A 6,402-nucleotide genomic window follows, 5' to 3' on the forward strand; every position below is an offset into this window, starting at 1 on the left:
GCTGTAGTTGAGGTGATGCTTGGTGGAGCTGTTGGTCCATTCTCACTGGTTTCCTGCTGCTCACAGGGCGGGTTCACACCTGAATTGAACCAATGCAAGGATGATACATTGTTTCAGTTTTGTTTCAGTGTTCAGATATTGGTCAAACAGTCGGCAGGTAAAAAGACAACAAATATTCAGTTTGTGAGTTTTATTGAGTCTGGGTTTGTGTTGTTTGTCTCCTGCCAGTCAGCATTTTTGTAGCAAACACGGTTCACCAATCACCAAACAGCAAGAAAAAACATTTTTTTAACCAATGAAATGACACATACAATGGTACGCTTCTGTGATTGGTTCAAATAGTGTTCACACCAGAAATTAACCACACCAGAGTTCATTTGACAGTTTGACTTTGAGCCTGGTGTTCACACCAACACCAGACACTAAAGGTTCAGTTCAAGTGGATTTAATGAGACTGGTGTGAACCCACCCTGGGCTTTTTGGACACAACATCAAAGGGATAGTTTGGAGATATGTGAGGTACTCCTCAGTGTCAGTGTTTTACCTACAGTAGATGGCAGTTGACATGCTGTACACTATATTCAGAATATTTTCATCACTTTACCTTACTGTCAGACAAACGTTTTGACAGAAAACCAGTTATATAAGCCAAAAACCACTCTCTTCAAATCATCCAGACTTCTTTGGTAAGATCAGTCATTTTATCTCACAGAACACAGGAGTTGTTGGTCTACTGCTGCCTTGATCTGTTAGTTAGTGACTTTAGTGAACCTGAACTAAACCTTTAAGCACAATCTGGAGTCTGAAGGAGTCTTGCAGAGAGTGACATTTGACTTGTATAATGTCAGTGTCCTGCTGGAAAAGGCTGCTGATTAGAGAGCACCAATTTGTTCTAACTTTCTCATCTGCTTTTATGCAAGCATGTGGAGGACTGCATGTAGAGATGAATCCTCTAAATCTGTTAACTTGCACCAAGTAGTTTCTAGAAGGCTAAACAAGTCAGTCTGCACCTATAACCACTTGACACACACACACACACACACACACACACACACACACACACACACACACACACACACACACACACACACACACACACACACTTAAAATCAGAAAGCATCATCTTGTATCACAGCTACAGAAGAAGTCAGTCAGTTGTGATTCCTAAGTAGTGTTGGGGGAAGAAGAGACATCTGATTATTGAGCTGCTGCATGTATACATGTATACATGTATGTATACATGTATACATGCCCATGTTGGACACAGTTTGTCTGTGGTGCAATTAAGTCCTGACTGATTTTTGTTTCTAAATTGCATTCCATATAAGCATATTGTCGCATCATTCAACCCCTGCTGGGAAGTCTGAACAGATTTAGAAAGGTTAATAATGAATTGGAAGAGGTTGACTTTCCTTGGTTAAAAAAGCTTTAACTTGTGTGTGAAAGAATCAGGACCAAATTTATGTCACTGTTGGAATGTTTTCAAATGAGCGCAGATTTTTTTACTGTGAGATGCTTCATGAATAGAGGCCCTAGTTGATGTCATTATCCTGACTGTGGAAAATGCTCACCTTTGTGATATCTTCAGCACAATTATCAGTTCTTTGTATCGTATTGTGCTCACTGACGACGTTTTCAATGTGTTTTGGGTACTGTGTTTTTAAATGTCGTCACTGTGTCATTGGGGTGCATGGAGAGCCACCCTGATGCTCCGTCAGAAGACCAGCTTTTGAAAGTCTAGACTGAATAAAAGTCATCTGTCATATCACCAAGTGTCACTGAGTTTTATTCTTGGGAAAACCACACATTATGTGCATTACAGGGTAACTTAGGTATATTTTCAACCTGAACCCTAATTTCCAACGATTTGTGTTTATGTGACTAGTGGGGGTCAGAATTGTTGAAATTGAGGGAGATGCTGCAGATGTCAAGCATGAAGTGCAATGTAATCTTTGGGGACAGTTTCTCACTGTCAAAGTACACACACTAAGTGTTTATTTTCACCACTAACAGGCTCAGTTGTTCTTTGTGTCTGATAACCTTATAGAAATGATCCTACAGAGAGAGAGACCTTTATTAAAGACCATGGTACATTCTGTTTAACCAGAGACAGATGATTTATTGCTGTTCAAAACCACCAGACTCCATTTCCAGAAATAACTAAGGACATTGGAGTGCTGATCCCTGCCAGGCAACAGATGGTGAAGCACCTACTGCAATGTTACCACAACTGCCAGATGCAACCACCAGAGATTTGTTCCTCCCACATTAACATGACCTCCACATACTTTGTCCTGAGCTGAAACAAGACTTCAAACTGAAGCAGTTGTTGATCACTTGCAGCCTCTAGTGGTCGGTTAAGAAGAGTGAGAAGTCAGCTGTCAATGGTCGTATAAAACAGTGGAGTCAACAAATAGACTTACTGCCTCACAGTTGTTTGTCTTCACCAACCAGTCAAGTTATAGTTTACATCCATGTCTGTCCATACTCATAATGTCTGTAGTGAAGATTTTGAATGAATTTAATATGGAACTTACCACTATATTGACCTGTGACTTTGAGGAAATTTAATTTTAAAAAAGAGTGTTTTTTTGTTACTCTATTTACATGTGTGATTCCAGCGAATAATTTCGAGGTAGAAACATTCTGTCTTCACTTAGAGACTATTTTATCATTTTAACATAATGCTTGAACATTATGATGTCACAGTGAAGGTGTCCTTTGACCTTTTGGACATGAAACATCATCACCTCATCTTTTTATCCTGTTACACATTTGTGTGTAATTTTGTCATAATCAGTGCATGAATTGTTGAGTTATGGTAAAAAAAAAAGGCTTTAGTGAGGTCAGTGTGACCTTTGACCACCAAAATCACAAATTCTCAAGAACGGCATTACCTGAAAACGTAAAGCCTGTGGACATGAAGACATAAAGGCATAAAAGTCTAAAAAAAAAAAAAGTCTTTTAAGAATTCTGAATCTCAGAGATCCTTCAGCACGCAGTCATGAATATTCCAAAAAAAAAAAAAAAAAAAAAATAGGTTGATCGGTCCAGAAGTATTTGAGAGAGATCAGCTGTGGACAAGCTGCAGGCCCAGTGACCATCACACACTCACACACAAAAGTGATTACATGATCTCCTCCTGGCTTATGCCTGGTGGGGATAATATTTTTATACTCAAAACACTCAAAACATCCAGCTGTCCTTCTGCTTTGTAAATCTCTCTGTCACTACATGCTTATTGGGGTGCAAGGAAAGATCTTTGGGACTGATACCTTTCTTTACTTTTCTTTACTTACATCCTCCAATTGTAAAAAAATATATATATATATCCTATCCTATACACAGAATGAAAAAAAGTAGTATTTCATCAGCTACAATGTGTGTCATGGCCTGCATCTATGGCTCAGCACATTTTCCTCCAATTTTCACTGGCAACTAATCTTAAATCATCCTAGGCTAGCTATGGATGCCAAATAAAAACCAAATAACATTTTTTATTTAGTCAACTTGTCATGTTGGGGCTTAAGGAGACTTGGATTACACCAGATGAGCAGCATGGAGGCATTTAATGTTTTTATTCTGTTGTTTTTTATGTTTGAAAACTGGTCACCATTCACTTCCATTGTTTGGGAGATTCTACAACACTGTTTTCCTGTGAAACTCCAGCAGAGTTTTGTGGACTAAAAAACTGAACTTGACCATCAATCAACATGAGGGTGAGTAAATAATGACTGATTTATTTATTTATTTATTTATTTATTTATTTTGGTGAAGTATCCCTTTAACTTGCACATGCAAAGGTTTCTGTGTCACCTCAGCAGAGCTGTTGAAATGGATGCACCAACGTATTCCTAAAATAGGTACATGGATATAATCTACAGAGGATAAGACCCTGATCAATCAATCTACCCAGTGCTGACCATTATTAAAATTCCTCACTGGAATGTCACATGTTGTGGAATGTGATGTCAGCCTGAACTGTCAACTTGTTTCACTCCATTTCCATATATCGAGAATCAGTTAACTTGGTTGAGTGGATAACTTGGAAGGTTTGGACCTGGGCAAGGAATGTGATGGAGAGAGTCCGACCAGCTGCAGCTGCCTTAAAGTTATGAACTCTGAGTTCCACAACATGACATTGAACGCAGCTGTGACAACAAGACAAGAAGAACTGCTGGCTGCTGTGTCGGTACAGACAGCTCAGGAAGACATGCCTGTTGTTAGAGGACCAGTGTGGAGGATTCAGTGGCATCTAGTGGTGAGCTTTCAGATTGCAAACACTCACCCTCCCCTTCCAAGTTTGTAGGAGAATCTACGGTCACTGCAAAACACATGACAAATGCGGAAGTCCCTCTCCAGAGACAGTGTTTGGTTTGTCCACTCCTAAAGAATAATTTGTATTTTCAGGTGATTATTCACAAATGAAAATACTGGTAGACTGGACTTTTATTTTGAGATTTACAATCACTTTTCTGTGGCATCTCTAAGGAATTATGCTGCATGTTGGAGGTTGGAATTTCCCACTTTAAATTTCCAACTTTTGACCTCATATTCTTCCAGGTAAACAAGGCCAGAAGTAACCAAAAACCATTCAATTGAAACCAATGCAGTGCAGTGTCCTTGCATAAACAAACAGTAGGAGTTTTCAGTGACAGGGACAATACATGGGGGGGAACTGGAATTGGCAACAATTCAACGGGGGAGAAAAATGAAAACAAATAAATAATAAATAAAATAAATATAATAAAAATAAATAAATAAATAAATATAGTACAGCCCGGACCTGACATGAGCCCATGACATATGTGAGAAATGGGTTGAGTCACAGATCTTAAGTTCAGATTCCTTTTTGAACTTTATTAACACATCCATGTGGTGTTTTTCATGTGTGACAAGACATATCAGGAGCAAAATAAGCAGCAAGCACCATGTGTGAGCATTTCTCGCTTTGAAACTGCAGTGAGTGAGGGCAGTCAGGTTGGGTACATGACATCATAAACTTAAGGAACCAATCCCATTAAATGAGGGGGTACTGCTATACATATAATTACTGGCGATGTCCAGCCCACAGGAGAGGCTGAATGTAGCTAGTTACTGTGATTAGCTAGGAAAACAGAGGAGAAGCAAGTGCAGCCACTTCAGGGTGGTGGTTGGGGGTGTGTGGAGAGGGATGGGACTATTTGCATATTCATGATTCCCTGAATACTATACATTTCAACAGGGTATTTGAATTTATTTAGCAAAAAAACAATGTATTACTTCTTACATAACATTTTAACACACACTCCCCTGTGGAGCTTACTGAAATACAAGTAGTCAAGAGAAATGTTAACAATATTCTGTTTTATTGTGACTGAGCACTAGCAGCTTCCCTCTGAGTTTAACGTGGGAATGAGAGCAGTGAATTTATCTGTATGTAACACTGCTGAAACAGTATGTAGGCCACAAAATCAAAAATCTGGTCCGTCACAGTGTAGGGATTTGTGCAAACTTATGTTCAGAAGGCTAACTTTAGAAACATAAAATATGATGCAGTATTTCAAATTTCCATTGTGTGTCTTCTTTTAGTGTTATGAGTCATGAAGCTGCTGTACTGAATTATGTACAGTTGCTGGACATCTACAGGAGGCCCTGCTGAAGCTGCAGACACCATCACAGACATGGAAAAACTGACTGTCTTTTGGCGCCACCTCATGGCCAAAATCCATATTAAAGACTTAACTTAATCTTTGGTTGTGTATAACTTGTAATTGTCAGGGGATTCTCAGAATAATAGAAACTGCCATGCAAAGCAGCATCACCTCTCACATACACATCTTCAATATCCTGTCAAGATGATAAAATTAAGAGTTTTGAGGTTGTATCATGCAGGTAAGTTGTTATATGTAAGGTCATAGTTTACAATGTTGAATTGATGAATTTTGAGCCTTCAGGTAGAACTCATGAAGTATCACAAGAGTGTCACAGCAGCTTCACAGCAGATTTATTTGCATTGGACTTATTCATACCAGAATTTGTGTGTCATATATTTTTATAAGTACACTAAATGTGTATCTAATGGTAGTAAAAGTAAAAACATGCTTACATTCTACTAATCAGGGTAGATAAGTCTTTTTTTTTTCTCTCTGAGTATCTGCAGAACAATCCCAAACTGTGGGAGGCACTTGAGCACAGAGAGGAGGCAGCAGGAACACGGCACTGAAAGAAGTGAAGGTAGAAAAAACCCTGCATTTATGTTTCACTGTGGTATTTTTGACTCTATTTTCAGCATGCTGAATTCACAAAGTAACATTGACTATTACATCATTTGAGATTACTGAGAGGACAGTGTCCTTTTGGTCAACACTGCAGATCAGTGATCCTAAACATGAGTACAACCAAAGCAACAGAGGAGTTTTT

This window comes from Lutjanus erythropterus, chromosome 16 (genome assembly GCF_056507025.1).
Source record: "Lutjanus erythropterus isolate fLutEry1 chromosome 16, fLutEry1.hap2, whole genome shotgun sequence".
Classification (NCBI taxonomy): Eukaryota; Metazoa; Chordata; class Actinopteri; order Lutjaniformes; family Lutjanidae; genus Lutjanus; species Lutjanus erythropterus.